Raw genomic sequence first — 20,377 nt, 5'->3', positions numbered from 1 at the left:
AGAACACAGAACTTAGAAGACAGAACCAAGAGAGACAGAATCTAGGCACAGAACCTACACAGAACGTTCTCTAGAGAAAAGAAGAACTTCGCAGGAGAGAACATGGCAAATGATCCTGGACAGAAACTGGCCTCAGAACCTAGAGACAGAACCTAGCGAGAGAACATGGCAAAAGATCCTGGACTGAACCTGACTACAGAAATTGGCAAGAGAACCTGACTAGAACCTGGTGACTGAACCTGGCTGGAGAACCTGGACAGAACCTGGCTGGAGAACCTAGCGAGGGAACATGGACACAGAACCTGGCTAGAGATCCTAACCAGAACTTCGCTGGAGATCCAGACCAGAACTTCGCTGGAGTTCCTAATCAGAACCTCTCTGGAGATCCAGACCAGAACTTGGCTGGAGATCCTGGCTAGAGATCCTGGTTAGGCTGCTGATCAACTGAACGCTGTCCCTGTGTCATTCCTTCTTCGCCGACTCCATCCACACCTTTGGGGACCCCTGGACCTGCTGGGGTTGGACCCCGGCATGTAAGAGATCAGGAGATTATGATGTGAAATTCTAGCTGTATGTCTCATTAGAGCTGATGAAGAAAATGAAGACTTAGTATTTTTAAAACAGCAGCAGAGCCCAGCTGGTGTGACTCATTGGTTGAGTGTCAACACAGGAATCAAGAGATCATTAGTTTGATTCCCAGTTAGGCCATATGCCCAGGTTGGCTCTATCCCCACTAGGGGGCGTGCAGGAGGCAGTCTATCAGTGATGGTCCTCTCACCAATGTTTCTATGTCTCTATCCCTTCTTCCTTCCTTTCGCTCTCTAAAGTCAATAAAAACATATTAACAACCCACAGCTATAATAACAAATACAATACACAGGAGACAATAGAAAATTTACCATTCAAAAATTTGTTTTAAAAAATACTTTTAAGATATTCTTAATGAAAATAAAGGTAAAACACACTTTAAAAGAGTAAAATAAAAGAAACAAAGGTGAAGGAGTAAATTTGTATATGTGTGGGTAATTAAAAAATGAATTTGCTAGTATGAAGAATAAAAATATATAAAACTATAATTCACATCAATATAACTTGAAGGTTGGAGAGATGTGGAAATAAGAGTGCAAGTGTATTTTGGAGAAATAGAATATATAATTCAAGACTAGCACAGCCAAAGAACAAATAACTAAATTATCTAATAAAAATACTAGTAAATCCAAATGTTCAAAAAAAAAATATGGACAAATTAAGTATACTTTAGGAAACTTTTTTCAGATTTGAATAAATGTTTATGCAATCTCACCACTTGCTTTTTATAAGCTAAAAACATAACTGGATTGAAAAGTGGAAAATAAATTATTACAGAAATTATATAACACCTTTAACCTAAAGAAAATTATTACCTGTATTCAGCAAACATATTGTAAGCTAAAAAGCATTATAATGGATACAAAAATAAAAAATTACCCATATTTTTATAATATTCTCAACTGTGCAGTTCTAAATAGAGGGAAATTAGAAATCTTAATTAAGAACTAACAATCACGTGGTTCTGAGTAACCCACTTAAAACTTCTCTAAATTACATTTTCCTCAATTGTCAAAGTAGATATTTGTACAAAATGATCTCAAACATTCATTCATATTTAAACATATCGCTCAAGCAAGTCTTTATTATTTATGCTAATTGTGTGCCCCAAATAAACAACATATAACAGATAACCAGTTAATCCTCAAACCTCAATGCATTGTTGCTTCTCCCAATGAAAGCTTTTTCAGTAATCACTAATTAGTGCTGCTATTTCTTTTATATCCACTCATATATATTTTTTCCTTTTCTAATTCTCTGATTTGGAAAGCAATTAAGAATGGAAAAGTAAACAGTAATACCAAAAGCCAAAACAGCCAAAAAAATAAGCCACAAAGTTTGTAGTTATTTTCTCATTTTTATAATGCAATGAATGAACAAATAATGATTTATGTGTTCATTCAATAAATACTAATTGAGGTCATTTGGGTTCCAGGAGTCATAGTAGGTTTTGAATGAACATATTTTACTATTTACACTTGAAACCTCCAACTTCAGAAATATCAAAAATCCTAGCTCAAAAGTTAGATAAAGACAGAACTGGAATAAAATTATAAATCCTGCATCCTTCCCCTGCATCTCATTATGTTGGAAAGAAATAGACACAGGCAATTCAACCAGATTAAAAAATTAAAAAAAACCTCTCATTAATTAATAATTCTCAGGGATTTCTATATATAGTAAAAGCACAGATATTAGAATAAGCAAGTCGTTTTGTGAACCATAATTAAATATTTATAGTGTGCTTAAAATATAATTTGTTGCATGAACTTGCAGTTTTAATTTATTGATATATTTTTCTTTGCTCATTCCTAATATTATAATGAGTGTATTTCTACCATACCTTACCTCATCAAATCTTAGAATATCCCAGGTCAGTGCACCTGTAAGTGAAAAAAATTAACATAATTCCAAATTGACTGTTAAACTCAACAACTGCAAAAAATATTCAGATCCTGAGGTTATTAACAATGGGATTTTTATTGAAACATTGATAATATCTCACATTAGGGCTCAGAGGGAGGTAATTGTCTCAGTCATGGTGTTGTCCTGACTGCTATGCTGCCCTTGAAGATCCCTCCTTAAGCATGGGGCGCTCACTCTCCTTGCTGCCTGGCACCTGGGATACTGGAGGGTCAGAGCTGCTTTCTCTTCTGGGCATTGTCCTCACTTAAGGGAGCTGTCTTGCCCTGGCTGCTATCTTCTCTTCTACCAGGAAGCCCGCATCTACATCTGCTTGTGGTGGATGTGCAAAGCACAAGAGCCATCCCAGTCCCAAAGGGCCCTGTGGGATCTGCTGTGGCCTCTGTCAAATTTTGCTGCAGTTGGACTTCTTCTTCCACTAATTGTACTTGCCCACCCCTGACTTGAATTGCTCTTCCTCTCCATCCTTAAGCGAGTCAGTAAACAGTTCTTCATGGCTCTTTTCAGTATGATTTTTAAAACACATTAACAACACTGAAGATAAAATAAGTTTTCGCATCAATGTTAAATTAGGAATACAAATGAGTGACATTTATATAGTGTTTTACTAACACTAGTATAATTGAATGTAGTATGAACCCATGGCATGATACTGAATTGACCAAAAGGCTTGACTGACCTCCATTTGAAACCTCTGCTAAAAAAAAAATAGCTTGATATATTGAATATATATATTTAAAACATATCTCAAAAAACATAAAAGTGATATAGAGCACATGCATTAAAACTGAGTATTGACCCAATTTAAAGTAATAAAGAGGAGGCCCAGGTCCATAGTCCAAGAAGTGTAATTTTTATAAGATCTTGAAGTAATTGAAGCCAAAAATATTTTTGTTTAAATATAGGAAGAGGCACCATTACACATTATTTAAGAAGGTGAAATCCGTTTCAAATTCTGGTTCCACTGACTATTAACTTCATTACATTTAGCAAGTGATTTAACTTTTATGTGCCTCAGGTACATCTATAAAATTGGGGGAAAGACAGTGCCAAATATATAGAGCTATTGTGGGAATTTAATTGGGTAGATCATGTAAAATAATAAGAACAGTACCTGGAAAATAGAAAGCACTCACTAAGTATTACTTATCATTAGGAAGTTCAGGTAATGGTTGAAATCTCCAGCAGAGCAGAAAATATTTCTTTCTGTGGATAGGAAGCAAGGTACAACGACCTCCCTTGGGAAGCTGGTTGGAAGGAGCTTTGAAAAAAAATCCCTCTCATGCAGTGGTTGATGCATCAGGCACAGATAAAGAAGATAAAATGTGTACAATATGATATTAAAAAGTCAGAGTTCAACCATATAGTTAGAAAAACCAAGACAAGGGAAAATGAAGTTGAACAATGTTCTTTCTTGTGGTGCCTCGGTAAGTAGGTCCTGTTCTGTCAAGTTGGGGTGTTTGCAGTGTGGAAACGTGGGCATGACAGCAGCCTAACATCAGGACCTGGGCAGAGCTCTGTGAGGCTGGTACCATGAGATCATATGGATGAAAACTTGAGTTTGAAACTAGACGATACTGCTATTAACAATTTTTTCTAGACTTGACAATAATACTCCAGTAGGTGACAAAAAACAACAAAAAACAGGGATGAACTGTGATAGTAAAGAGAAGAATAATCAGGTGTGGCCATCAACAATCAAAATCAATTAAGAAACCCATTAGATTGGATCCTAAAGAAAATTCGCATTATTTAAAAATAATGCCATTGCTATATTTTGTTTTACAAAACTGAAGCTCATTTGTTGCTGAATGGCTAACACATCGTGAATAGGTTTTAGCTAAGCATTTCCCCTGTAATGAAGGACTTGTTAATAGATGTAGTTCTGTTCTCAGTATCTGAGTTTAGCATGTAGCTGGTTGGAGTTTTGAATGGAATGATATCACCAAAGGGTATGTGCAGAATTACATATCTGGGAATGCCCCAAAGCTTATCATTTATCACAGTATAATATAATATGGAAATTAGCTAGAGTCAATGAAGCCAGACAGCTAATAGAAACAGAAACAGAAGGGGTTACGAGATGTGTGACCTCTAACAATAATTACTTTTTATGTTCTAGTCCCACAAACAGTCTGTGGCAATCCACTGTCTTTCAAAGGTTAGAATTTACCCTAAGCATCGCAGAAACTGTGATGCTTTCATCTTTGTTCTTCTTTCTAAAGATTGTTTTGGCTTTCCTGGGTCTTTTGTGATTGCATACATATTTTAGATATTTTTTTTTATTTTTGTAAAAAAAATGCCATTGCAATTTTAATAGAGATTGCATTAAATCTGTAAATCAGAGTTATATGGACATTTCAATAACATTAATTTGTCCAATTCAAGAAGACAATAGAGAGTTTAGAAATAAATCCACACATATATGCTCTACTAATCTTTTACAACTGTGCTATGGATACACAATGGGAGGACAATTTTTACAATAAATGGTGCTGGGAAAACTGGGTAGCCACGGGCAAAATAATGAAATTGGACCCCCATCTTGTACCACTTAACAAAAATTAACACAAAATGAATTAAAGACTTAAACATAAAGCTGAAATTATAAAAATCCTAGAAGAAAGCATAGGAAAAGGTTCCCCAACATTGCCCTTTAGGAGATGATTAAAAGCACAGGCATAAAAGCAAAACTAAACAAGTGACAAGATCAAACTGAACAGCTTCTGCACAGCAAAGAACAATCAGTAGAATAAGAAAGCAACTATGGAACGGGAGAAAAATTTTGAAAATCATATATCTGATGAAGGGTTAATATCCAAAGTATGTACGGAATTTGTATAAAACAATAGCAAAACCTCCAAAATAATTAGATTTAAACATTAGCTTAAAATCGAAATGGACATTTATAAAACAAAGACATAGAAATGGCAAAACAAATATATGAAAATGAGGCCAACATCACCAACCATCAGGGAAATTCAAATTTAAACCAAAAACCACTTCTCCACATATCTTTTCTAATCCGTCAAAAATGTATGTTGATTTAGCTTCTTATATGCCCCTCAAAGTCCATTTGTCTCTTCTCCTAATGCAACTGCTGTAAAATATTTTGAACTCTCACCTTGCTTATTGTAATCACCTATATTACCTACCTTCCTTGAGATTGGTATTGAAATATTAGAAATATTGTAATATTCCAACAATTTCTAAGTCCCAAATATGATAAATGTTTAACTTACTTTTCTAACTGCATCATGTTTTAAAGTGTGGCATAGTTGCCGTTTCTCTCTGTGGCTATCATCCACATATCTCATGCCAAATGAACCTCCCTAGGCTGTTCTATGTGTGACAGCAAGAATATCTACTCTACCCTAGTAGGTTTCACTCAATGGTTAGATCATTGGCCCTCTGACTAAAGGATCCCAGGTTTGATTCCAGTCAATGGCAGATACTTTGGTTGCAGGATCCATCCATGGTTCCCAGGTGGAAGCATGTGCAGGAGGCAACCAATTAATATGTCTCTCTCACATCTATGTTTCTCTCTCTTTCTCTATCTCTGCCCCTCCCTTCCACTCTCACTAAAAATCAATGGAAAAAATATCCTCTGGTGAGGATTAACAAATCCTATATAATAAAAGCCTAATATGCTAAGTGTCTGGTCCACTAGTCAGCTGTTCAATCAATTAAGATGTAATATGCTAATGATATGCTAAGGCTGCTCAACCGCACGCTATGACATGCACTGACCACCAGGGGGTGGACACTCCAACCCGTAGGTTAGTTTGCTGCTGGAATCCAGCAGATCAGGACTGAGTGAGATGGTCTGGAAATGCCCGGGAGCCCTCCTGCGTCCCTCCCCAACCCCGATCGTGCACCAGTGGGGGTCCTTCGGCTTGGTCTGTACCCTCTTGCAATCCGAAGCCACTTGGGGGATGTTGGAGAGCTGGTTTTGGCCTTAGCCTGCAGGCCAGGCCAAGAGACCCCACTGAATTCATGCACCAGGCCTCTAGTAAATAAATAAATAAATAAATAAATAAATAAATAAATACTCTGTAGTCCTTTGCATTTCATATTCTTGTGAATGCTAATCACATAGGAGACTTCAATAATCTTTATTGAATGAATAATGAATTACAGTTCACTTTTGTACATTTCATAATCTCTACTTCAGTCATGAAAAATAAAGTAAAGACTTATTATCTGGGTTTCAAGTGGTTCATATTTTTAACAAAGAGAAGGAACTAGTTCATGAAAAGCTTTTCACTCCTAAGGTTGTGCCATGTGTAACTAACAACAGTTCAGTAAATGCCTTCTCTCTAGCATTATAAAATAAACAAAAATCATAATAGAGCAGTAAGGATAGTTTGTTCTGTTGTTGTGATCTGTGTGTATGTGTGGTTGGGTGCATCCTTGACTCTGATTTTGCCCCTTCCTTGCATCTACAATCTTGTCATGCCTCCTTGTGGGCAGAGTTCCTGGACATCGGGCTTGGCCCCAGGACTTCCTAAGGACAATGGTATACGAGACCAATTGAGTTTCCAGTGCACCAATTCAACCAAGGGCTGACCAAGTTTCATGTCTTTCCACTAACGTGCTTGCACCTCTGGCATCCCTATGAGATGGTCATGGACCCAGGAGAAGGAGGAGAGTGATGGGCAGCAGAGCCACCACGGCTGAGCTGCCCCAGCCAGGTTCTGCCTAGAACAACACGCCTCCAGTGACAAGCAAATGCATTAGCAACAATAAATGAGTGTTATTACAAGCCACAGGGTGTTGAGTGTTTTTATGCAACAAGAATTAGCTGATGCGGTTTTATTATACCTCATTAAAAGTACAGGCGTGTCCGGAGCATGGTGACTGAAGCACTCACTGTTAATCAACACCTGAGGCTGATCATTTACCTCATTAAAAAAACTTAGCTTAAACTTAGTTTTATATTAATTTTCCAAAAGATTGTCGGTGAATCTGTATTGGGAAAATCGGGGACATAAAGCTGTTAAATATTGCTAATCACATTAGCAACTTAGGGAACTCAAAGAACAGTGGCTTTATGCCATAAATAATAAAATGTAAGTAGGTTAAAATGACTTAAAGTGATGTGGGGCGCTATGTTTCCCTGTACAAAATTACAGATAAAATTCCATTTGATTTTTGAAATATACATGTAATTTTCAGTCCTCCTTGGGAAAATAACGCTACTGGCAATTGCTTGTGAGCATGAGGCGGTAAATGATGCGGTTTCTAATATGTTACTAAAATTTTCTTCTTTATCTTTTTGTTATAAACAAAGCAAGCTTTGGTAAATATGATAAATTTATGTTTAATTGTGCATTACCTCAGACTTTGAATAGAAAATGTCTTGTAATTAAGCTTTACAAGTTCTCATAATTCTTTGGCGTGGGAGTGAAAGCATTGAAATGTTCTGCCAACAGGTTCTACACTTGAGTTCATGATCTGTTAACACAGGCAGCACGTCCCTGGCCAGTTGGCTCAGTTGGTTGGAGCGTCACCCTGTATACCAAAAGGTTGCAGGTTTGATTCCCAGCCAGGGTACATATGTAGGTTTCGGGTTCTATCTCAGTTTGGGGCATGTCACAGAGGCAACTGATCGATACTTCTCTCTCATATGGGTGTTTCTTTCTCTCTACCTTCCTCTCTCTTGACGAACAAGAACAACACAAAAAATGTATCCTTGGTGAGGATTTTTAAAAAAATGAATAAGCAGGCAGCAGGAGACATGCAGATTCTAAGGTTAAGAGGCAATAAATGTGTCTATACTCTTTGAAGAGTTATTTTGTTCTTGACTGTTATCAGCTTTAAAATTTATTCAATGTGGATAGGAGAAGATAAATCTTGCTTTATATTTTGTGATAAAGCAAATGTGCTCACACAGTTATGGGCTGCAGGCTGCCCTAGTGAGGGGCCTGAAGACAGTTCATAGAGAGGGACTTAGATTGAAATTGGCGTCCATCACCATTCCCACAAGCTGGTGGAGCGGGGCCCACCGTCTTGTGGGGACCTTGGAAGAGCACCATAGCACCTACTGCCACATTGATTTATTTTTCATAAAGGAAAAGCAAATCATAGCTCTGAAATTATCCTGTTTAAAATTTAAGAGATATCTACTTAAAAGTGGCATAAAATGTCATTTGTCATTTTAACTGGATCCTGTCAATATATAGGTTAAACATATGTGTACAAATGGTATAAGTAGAGGCTACTCAATGACATTTCATGTTCTCTATCTTATCAACTAAAAAAAAAAATTAAGTTGGATGGTTTGTCTAAGGTGGAAACCCGAAATCCAAATAGATCAAATAAATACAGTTTCATAAAGAAGACTGGTGCAGATCTCAGCATCCAGAAAAGGGCTGTAAAAATGTGAGTTTCATCTAAGGAACAATTCATAAAAACTATAGAATAGATGTTAAATGATGCTTATTTCTTCTAAAGCATAGACTTGCTTTATTATTTTATTTTTTAATATCCAGTATAATATATAAATTGTGGAAATGCCTGGAAATTCATATTGACCAATGTCTTCTAAAAGTCTTTTCTGGCATTTATGATATTTTGCACCATATTTCTGCATTATTCCAACCTTGAAATGTGGCACCATAGTCAATATGGGCAATTGGTACGTCGTGTCCATGTGGCATTTTTTGGCAAAGTACAGTTTTAATTTCATAATTCAGTAGGAAATAGTGGCATATGCTTTGCATGCCATTCTATCCAAATGGGTAAGTCAATTCATTAAAATATAGAAATTATACTAATCCTGGTAATTCAAATGTTGGGGAACACCTTTTTACCGCACACTTGTGTTTGTGTGTTTGTGTGTGTGTGTGTGTGTGTGTGTGTGTGTGTTGGTGATATTTTAAAAGCGAACAAGTTTCTAATGAAAGTAAAATAGAATGTTCTTTGAAAGATACACACACACACACGCACACACACACACACACACACACAAAACAAGCCAAAATTACACAAAGGTTTACAGGGAATAAGAAGAAAAATAATGATTCGCTCTTCACCAATCCCAAGCAGTTTCCCATCCCAACTGCTCAGAGCTAACTAACTGCAATATATTTCATGTATCTTTCCATATGCATGCACAAACTATACATAGGTACAGACCATGCATACAAAATTGCAAATATATTTTAGATAAGCATGATCATACTCTGAATATTTCTCTGCAAATTTGCTTTTTTATCTAACATACATTGTCACTTTTTAACATAGCCATATGTAGCTCTACATGGCACATTTTCTTTATTGCTTTATCGTTCTCCAATGTATGGTTATATTAAAACTACAGAATTTGTTTACTTAAAGCAATACTACCAGTAATTAATATTGTTTATATGACTTTGATTTGGGGTCAATTATAAATGTTATTTCACTATTTATGTAAGAATATGACTGTTATTGGTACCGTGGATTACTTTAAACTACATTTAAAAGTCTAAGTGAGAATTTTCATCACAAATATGTTGTTGGTTACTTTTTGAATGAAATAAATTGAATAGACCCACAAAGATGAATGATTTTTATTTCAGTTTATATAATACTAGAGGCCTGGTGCATGACATTCATGCACTGGAGAGGGGGGTCTCCCTCAGCCTGGCCTGCACCCTTTCGCAGTCCAGGACCCCTTGGGGGATGTCCAACTGTGGGGAGTGGGCCTAAGCCAGCAGTCGGACATCCTCCGAGGTGTCTAAGTGCTGTCGGGGAGGCGGGAGCCCGGCTTCTGTCTGAGCTGCACCCCCCTGTGGGAGCACACTGACCACCAACACACTGCTGTGTTAAGCATCTGCCCCCTGGTGGTCAGTGTGCATCATAGGAACCAGTCATTCTGCAGTTCAGTCAATTTGCATATTAGCCTTTTATTAAATAGAGTACTTTGACATAGACATAGCAAATACAGGATGGGGCAAAATATCTTTACAATTGTGCATATGCAAAAGAGAACTTATTCTTGTTTTATTTATTATATTATCTTCTATACAAACAGCAGTAAGCCTACTTTTGCCCCACTCAGCATTAAAAATTTACTCCCCCATGCACGAATTTTGTGCACTGGGCCTCTAGTATGTAAATAAAGTATGGAGCAACTATGATGCTTTACACTATATATTCTAAGAAACAGTCTCCGTGGGAGTGGGATTCAAAGAAGAGAGAGAATGACAAAGGCAGCAGGGAGAGAAGGAGGAGGGTGAATAGCGAGTGACATCAAGGGGAAAGAAATAAGACATGACCCCTTAGAGGTCGGGAAACATTGTACAAAACCACTGGACAAAGGAATACAACAGTTGAAAACACATCTGATTATACTTAGGAAAGTAATAGTTTAACTAAACCAAGAAAACCTAGGGACACATTCACACTCAATGACATTTTCTTGAGTGACTTGTCTATTTAGAGAGATCCTAGGACTACAAGTGGCCAGATTGATCTCAGGAGCAGGGGATGTGACGCTTCAGAGACCAGACTGAGCATCTCGGGTTCCATATTGTTGAATACGAACACCGCGGGCATCTCTTGTAGGCCCCCCATGATCTCTTAAAGGAGCTGTGGCATGAAAAACATGCTTGAGTCAATGATTCCAACTGGTGATTTTGAGATGGGAATATTTTGTGAATAATGAGGACGGAACAAGGGGACTCCCTGTTATCTAGGTTTATTATCGTGCTGAACCAGTAAGAAGACTGAGCCCAATGTCATCCGTGGGTCAGTTCTGATATGAATATCATTACATTCTGGATAAAGTAGAAGATCACAGCAGTCTCTAGTGAACTTTCAAGGTTTTGAATCCTTGGAAAGGGATATCTTTCACAGACTGCAGTATGCTCTAAGAAAGTGCTATTTCCATTATGAACATGGCATTAAAGCACTGAGAGCAGAGAAGCTTTTAGGGACAGCCAATAAGAGCTCTGGGAACATTAGTGGAAACAAAACAATATCTTGAAAACAAAGCAGTGTATCTCAAATAATCAGTTAAATGGCTTCTTGCTTTTGTGTGCTTATCTGTGGAAATATGATGGCATGCAGAAATTGCTTAACTAAAGAAATGCAACAGAATCTTAAACTAATGGGTATATTGTGCTATGCTTTAACTTAATGATGTGGCACTTTTGGGCTACCCCACTTTATATGTAAATTTCTCTAACCCTTGTAAATGGAAAATCTCATATAGACTATGAAACATTATTGTGCTGCATCAAAATGATATCAGAATGGTTTTTCTTGATGGCATGCATCCATTAGAGGGAGCCCATAAAAATGTTATAAACATATTTGGATCTGCTAGGTGATGATTTTTCCTGACAAGCTAATGTGCTGAGCTATGAGTAGAAATGCAGTAACATTGTTGAAAAGAATCAAATGACTTTAAGTATATTTTATGCCAAGAAAATTTCAAGAACAACATTACATTCTCTGAAATCCCTGATGTTAAGGTAGACACAACTTACAAGTTTTCCCATATTTGCACATGTGTTTTCTAGATTTATAGAAATATATCAATGAAGAAATTTTTTTGTTAAATTTGATCTAAGAAAGGCAAATTTGCCGAGATTGTCACTATTCTATAACAAACACCCCCCCCCCTGAGTTTTCTGTAATTGGAAAAAAATAGTTTTGCAGAATGGAAAATTTCAAATACCTGTCACTTTCCTATGGATATCATCTTAAAATGTCTTATATTCACTTAATTTTTAAAAGAAGACATGTAATAAAATAAAATGTTAAAGGTAAAGAGGTTTTTAAGATTTTTAAAAGTAACCAAAAAGAGGGAAAAAAGGTTACCTACAAACAAGACATTATTAAAATGAAAAACGCTTTTCTTTGCCCAACTAGGTGTGCTCTGTGGTCCAGTGTGGACCCAGGAACGAAGAGGTTACTGTTTGATTTCTGGTCAGGGCATATGCCCAGGTGCTGCTCGATCCCCAATAGGGGGTGTGTAGGAGACAGGAGATTGATAATTCTCCTATCCTTGATGTTTCTATCTCTCTCTTCCTCTCCCTTCCTCTCTGAAAATAATAAAAATAATATATAGTAGGTTTTTCTTTAATAACAACAAAAAGACAAAACCAATCGAATGGTTTGTTTATTTCTGTGTTTATTTATGTATTTATTTTCTGTGTTTTTTTGTTTGTTTGTTTAGAATGGTATCTTTTAAAAAAATGAGATAGAATAAGAGTAATATTGCAGTTTTGTATCTTGCTCAACTATCTTCAATAGTAAGAAGAAAGAAAAAAGAACCAGACAAACAGAAAATTTGTTACTGACAGTTCCTTACTAGATTAGCAAGGATAGATTTAAAAGAGAAAGAAATTCAAAGAAGAAATAAAAATTTAAGAAATATTGAGAAGTTCGCTAAGCAAATGGATAATCTGTAAACAAATAATTGAGTAACACAAATACATATTGGAAGCAATAATAGAATAAGGAATAAACAAGTTTAGGTGATAATAATATGGAAAATAAAGATGAATAAAATTTAAGTTCAATATTTTATTTCTTAATATTGCTTGTTGAATAGATAAATTCTAGATTGAAAGTGTGCCCAATTTATTAGGATATCATTTAAAGAATAAAATTTAGACACAAAAACATAGAAAACTAGATAAATAGAAGGCAGAAAAGTAGAAAAAAGTGAAAAAAATGCTACAATTAACACAAAGTAGTAAGATAGAAATAAATCTTTGTATGCTAATAATCACAATTATGTAAGCAAATAAACCAGTTAAATGACTTAATGTACCTTGAAACTGTAGTGTATTTACATGCTTTCTCTCTCAGCTGTTATTCTTTTGCTATTCTGTAGTGACAGTCAAGACTCCATGTAGCTCCTTCTGTCAGCACAGTCTATTTGTGTTTTCCTAAGAAATAATTGTTTCTTTTCCTTGATTGAAGCTCATATTTCAGAAATGCATTGTACCAAATTAATTTGAAATTTGTTTCAGACTCTCTGGTTGTCTCACCTTACTTGTCCCTTCTTCACTGAATTTGGAACTCCCTCCTCGTTGAATGCTCGTGGGGATTTTACACATTTCGTTGTCAGGATAGTTGGGTTGCTTTGCCATCACATTGTTCTTTTTTCTTTGAGTAAATTTTTGATTTTTGGAAGAATACAGTGGAGAAACAACTTCACCCAGCACTCATAAAACTGGGCAGGTTTAAATAGTCTTAAATAGGACCTGTGTATTGAATGCCATTAAATTTCAAGGATCAAAAATTATTTTTATATTTGTATTGTTCTTACAAGATTGATAAAAATCCAAATGCCTGGAAAGTTTTCCAAAGTAATTAATGTGTAGGACAAAGGAAGGCCAATAAATAGAAAGCGTTAATTCATACATATTTGTGATTGGTTGATAAAGAAAAAAGAAACTGTCTTAGAGTTTTCTGTCCTTTAGTACAATTAATTGCAACTCTGTGATATTAATCAGCCCTCCTATGCTTACTATGAAGTCCTGCCATTATTGCTTCTTCACAGGCTTGGAAAATTAACATTCATTAACTTTATTTTCATTTAAAGCATTGTCTTTATACATTCTCTTTTTATGCCTAGAAAATAACCATTCTTTAATATGTCAGGAAAATGTGTACTTTTTCAGATGCTAACCCAATTATCATATATTTTTCAACACCCAAAGATGTCTCATAAAGAAGTTTTCAAATGAATCAATAGACCATTATTAGCTCAGTATTCTAAAAGCTTTATTCCCCTCATTTTCTGAGTCATTTATAGCCTCTCTATGGAAAAAAAAATTCATAATTATAGTCAGGAGGGGAATGCATTGTGTTAAAAAGAAAGAGTTTAAATTGTAATACATATGGAAAATAAACCCAGTAAGTGTGTCTCTCTATTGTCAACCATACTTAAAATATTTTGTGTATGGCATATATGTTGTGAAAAAATAAGACGTATTCCATGTGGTCTATGTATTGGGAAAATAAAATTTATTGAATATTACAGTGAGTAAAAACTTTAAGGTTAAGAAATGATTCAGGATTTTCATGGAGAAAAATACTATTTTCAAGAAGAAAAGGAGAAAAGAAATATTATCCATGCCCCTTTAGAGTCCTTATTGCATAAAATAGGTCACAAGATCACGGAGGGGAAGGTTTACTTTATGGATGACATATCAGTAACACAGTCCACATAATTGAAATTACTTCAGGCACTGAACATTCCTGGTCATTTCCCACTAATGTGGTTTCAGTGGGTATAAATAAAGTATAAAGTCACCTTTTTTCTTGTCAGAGGTGATCACTACATAGAAACATGTCACTAGATGCAGTTGTCCACTTTGATATCTTTGGTCAATGGTGGCTGAGTATTTCAGAAACATTACTGCTGTCCCTCACTCAGCACACACTCTTGTTCAGAATTTAGTACAAATTATCCTTACAGTTAATTCTGATCATGCCATTTTCCCACTGAAGATTCTTCTATTGCTTCCTGTTGCTTTTATAATAGAGTTCTATAGCCCTATATTAGCTTGACATGAACTCTCCAAACTCATTTTGAGCTTTTCTTCCCATTGCTTACCAAAATTCAGGCAATCCGATCAAATTTCTGTTCTCTCAGAAACAAAAATCAGCCCATAGTTCCCTCTGAATATTCACATACTTTATCACTGCTATAAATTTTCTTGCTATTGCCTAACTCCAATTTATCTATTACACATCAAGTTGGAAATGAAAAAGTCTTCTGGACATACTAGACTAGATTAAGTTTCCTGTCAGATACTTTTACTTTCTCATCAGATAATAGACATAATCATAATGAAATAATTAAGATTATAAATTTTTAAATGACTTTTTTTCCTATAATGGGACAAGAGCCATAATAATATGATCATACTCCTTTTGTTCAATATTAGGAATACTCTCAGTGATATAAAAAGTACCTAATGCAATAGGCACAATCTTTTCATCAGGTGGTGGTTGTGAGATTAAATAACAAAATCTTAAAAGTCCCTTAATAATTTGATTGACACTTCATATATTACCAAGACCTCATGTCATTTAAGTCTCACAATAAACCAATATGTCAAACATATACTATTTTTTTTGCAGTTTAAAAATAATGTATCTCAGACAGTTTCACTTTATTTTAGGTAATGAAACCAGAATATTTCTATTTTATTCCAAAGTACATACTCTATCATGTATTATCTGTAACACTTTATGTATTCTTTCATTTTAACAATTGTATGAAAATTTTTAAATATTGTCCTCCTTACTAGACTTTTTTTTTTATCACAATAACTCTCTACTGGTCCTTTAAATTTTTTCAATGACAAAAATAGTCGGTGAATGCTGGATTCGTTAATTCTATAATGTTTGGAAAAAAATTCTTAAAACTTTGCATAAATTTTGGAAACTTATTGGGGGAGGGGGAAACAAAGTAATAAAACATTTCTCCTCCATGCACTTCTTGTAACAATGGCACTAGGTGTTTCTTTTCTTTAAAACTATCTAAAATAAAAATGCATAAGGTAAAACTTCATATTAATTGCAGAAAGACATTTTAAACATATTAACATATATTGTAGATAGCTAGAAGTTTTATTTGTTTGTTTTGTTAATCCTCACCTGAAAAAATTGTTTCCATGAAATTTATTTTTTTAGAGAGAGTGGAAGAGATGGAGAGAGGAAGAGAAAAGAGAGAGAAACAGAAACATGGATGTGAGAGAAATGCATTAATTGGTTGCCTCCCGCACCTACCCTGACTGGGAATGGGAGCGAACCAGCAACCCAGGTATGCGCTCTTGACCAGGAATAGAATCTGAGACCTTTTGATGGGCCTATGCTTTATCCACTGAGCAATACCAGTAGAGCGATAGCTAGAGGTTTTAAGAAAATATTCAGCTTGTGCTGTACTGAAAACCAGATATCAATTCATCAGTGAATCACAATGCGTCTTTAGCTTGAGTCATATGCAAATAGGTCTTCCTCCAGGACCTATAACCCAACTAAAACATGGCTTTCTTACATGTTTCTTCATGAATTTTATTTTATATTTTGCATCTCCTTGGTAGCTAATAAAGGTATATATAAAATTTACTATTTTTATAAAGCATTTATAAATAAATGTGCAAATATGTATATGTAATGGAAAAAATATCGAAGACAAGTTTTTGAAAAAAAATGCCTTTATGCAGATCATGTATCATGATAATGTACACTTGAAACCTATATGACCCTATTAACTAATGTAACCCCAGTAAATTTAATTTTAAAAAGATATAGAAACACTACTCAAAAAAGGAAAAAAAATGCATTGATCATTTAAATAATGAAATAATAATTAAAGCATGCAATTAATTAATGGGCATGACCATTAATTTTAATCCATAATTTGAAAAGAAAACTCAAGAGAAAGTCAGGAACAATTTGAATTTGAACTAGATGCAAAAAAGTATAAAAAGGATAAAAAGACGAAAACATGTTTTTCGTATTAAATGGCATTTTTATTACACCTACATAGTTACCTATGTTTACTTTTAACTCAGTGTTCTATTCCATCTCCTTATTGAATAAATACAAGTTTCAATATAATAAATAGAATATAGAGACACAGTTGGAAAGAAATGGAATTATTACTATAAGTGGGTATAGAGGGAAAAAATCTGATACTTGGAGTAAGAAGCTGTCATCATAACTTAGACATATGATGCTTAAGAAAGCACTTAAGCCATCTTTGCTGTAGTATGTACATTTCTACTTATATGATGAGGAGTGTGCACTCTTTATTTTTCTCCTTATGTAAAGTTCATTACAACTGATGTTCTGGAAGGTGGAAATAAATCTGACAAATACATCTAAGCACTCATGCTATGTAGACTTCCTGTATGAAAAAGATATAATAGTTTTAACTTTGTATATTCAAATGATGTAATTAAAAGAATAAGCTATTATACTTCTGGTTTCAGCTCAGAGCTGTACGGAGTGGGAAAGAGCATCTCTCCTGCGCTTACAACTGGGAAGTTAAGCTGGACAGCTGCAGATTTAAGACTTCTTGAACCAGTCTGAGAGCTGATGTTACATGCTAAACAACCAACCCAAAATCTAGCATGAGGTGAACCTCTAAGTTTATATGGCAAACACAGACAGGTGCACGCTCCCTCTTACAAGCCTTGTCCTGCTCTGTAACCAGGACTTTGGGCAGGTTTTTTTCTGACTACAGGACCCTACTTCTTTTTCCTTAAATATTTACTTTAGAAAACTTGTAATTGTCAATTCTTTTTCTGCTCCTTTGAGATATAAATCTTCAATAACCCAGGTCTTTCTCTAGGATCTATGAAACAACCCTTTGAAATGTAATCAACAAAGGAGGACCCTGTCTCTTATTCTCCATAGAGGATAGGTAACAAACTTTGATAAGCAATGACTGCATAACACAGATGACCTAATTATTTAACCGGCCTTCCGCCTAATGTCCTCCAGTATTTTTCCACTATCTTATGCCAACGTTTAAAAACCAGCCTTTCATTTTAGTAAGGTTAAGTTCATCTCTCTGCCCTATTGCATTAGTTTTGAATAAAATCTACTTTGTTGTTTCTAACATGTTTTCAATGTAATGTTTTCAATGTAATGTTTTCCTAACAACTCACAGGAAGGATAAAGATGCACCCTTACAAATCTCCCTCAAGATACTGGTTGAGAATGGGGAGTGTCTACCACCACTAAAACTTTGCCCAAGCTTCACTCAGCTGGATTTTCAGAGGGATATCATTAACACATGTAGCTCTTGGGCACTGGTGAAAATTACTGCAACTAGGGGAGAATGATAGAGGTAACCATCCAAGCTCACCCAGGTATGTCTCCCCAGAGGCCTGATCCAGGTAAAGGTGATCCAAATACTACCTGAAGTTATTGCAGCTGAAGGTTGAGATCAGGGGGGGAAATCTACTTCTGTGACAGGGAAAGAACATGTACTAGACCCAGCATTACATCAGGATAAGTATTTGCACTGGTGAAGGCCATCCTTGATTCTCAGGCTGTGGACATCAGAGAATACCCCTTCTGTCCCTACTCTGAAGGAAAGAGAAAGAAAAGAGAGCCCTGCAGGTGTGGCTTAGTGATTGAACATCGACTTATGAACCAAGAGGTCACAGTTCAATTCTTGATCAGGGCACATGCCCAGGTTGTGGGCTCTATCCCCAGTGTGGGGCGTGCAGAGGTGGTGATCAATGATTCTCTCTCATCATTGATGTTTCTCTTTCTCTCTCCCTTTCCGTTCCTCTCTAAAATCAATAAAACTATATTTTTTTATTTTTAGTTTTTTGAGGAAACTCCATACTGTCTTCCATAGTGGCTGCACCAGTCTGCATTCCAACCAGCAGTGCACCAGTGTTCCTTTTTCTCCACATCCTCTCCAGCACTTGTCATTTGTTGATTTGTTGATGATAGCCATTCTGACAGGTGTGAGATGGTACCTCATTGTTGTTTTGATTTGCATCTCTCGGATGATTAGCGACTTTGAGCATGTTTTCATATGTCTTTTGGCTTTCTGAATGTCCTCTTTTAAAAGGTGTCTGTTTAGGTCCTTTGCCCATTTTTTGATTGGATTGTTTATCTTCCTTTTGTTGAGTTGTATGAGTTCCCTATCAATGTTGGAGGTTAAACCCTTATCAGTGATAGCATTGGCAAATATGTTCTCCCATGTAGTGGAACTCCCATTTGACCCTGTGATCCCACTTCTAGGAATATATTCCAAGAAACTAGAAACACCAATCAGAAAGGATATATGCACCCCTATGTTCATAGCAGCACAATTCACCATAGCTAAGATCTGGAAACAGCCTAAGTGCCCATCAGTAGATGAATGGATTAGAAAACTGTGGTACATCTACAAGATGGAATACTATGCTGCTGTAAAAAAGACGGAACTCTTACCATTTGCAACGGCATGGATGGAACTGGAGAGCATTATGCTAAGTGAAATAAGCCAGTCAATGAAGGAAAAATATCACATGATCTCACTCATTTCTGGATAATAAAGACCATTATAAACTTATAAACAAAATAGATACAGAGGCAGAGCTGCCTCGAACAGACTGTCAAACTACAGCAGCAAGGCTGGGGAGGGTGGGAGGGCAGGAGGGGGGTGGGTAAGAGATCAACCGAAGGACTTGTATGCATGCGTAGAAGCATAACCAATGGACATAAGACACTGGGGGGTAGGGGAGGCCAGGGGATTGTCAAGGGCAGGGAAAAGAAAAAAGGAGACATATGTAATACTCTTTGTAATACTTTAAGCAATAAAATATATATTTTTTTAAAAAAATAAGAAAGAAAATAGAAAAATGGAAGCAAAGAAGCAAGGAAAGAAATAAACACTGACTTAGTTGACAATTTGTACTTTTTATAGGGGTCTGGATTAGCAGTTTTGAACCTATAGGTATACTAGTGTTAAATAAATGAATTGAAGGTCATAGCAATGATGTTTCTTAATGTCAGAAAAAGAAGTTACAAATAAGCAAGAAGGGAAGACTACAGTGAATTCTAGTGGGAGATGTTATTAGGAACTCTTGTTTATTTTAACATTGTGTGCGTTCATATGCCAGTGTTCATACATGCATTTTTTAACCACAGTCCGCAGAGAGGAGCTAGAACCAGTACTCACTTAGTTGCAAAGAGCACACTCAACTCCCAGATCTTCTTCCCTCCAATTAATATTACTCTCCAATAAAAGAATCAGGAGTCTTTGAGGAATGATTCAATCTAGTGTGGAGTTAAAAAAATTTCAAAATAAATCAAGAGCATCTGGTAGTTAAAGAAAGTGACTGAAGTATGTCCACAAGCATAGGAGCCACCCTGATACCCAATGACCAAAGCTGAA

Source organism: Myotis daubentonii, chromosome 4 (assembly GCF_963259705.1).
Source record: "Myotis daubentonii chromosome 4, mMyoDau2.1, whole genome shotgun sequence".
In the NCBI taxonomy this organism is placed as follows: domain Eukaryota; kingdom Metazoa; phylum Chordata; class Mammalia; order Chiroptera; family Vespertilionidae; genus Myotis; species Myotis daubentonii.
Note: the sequence above shows the minus strand (reverse complement) of the source record.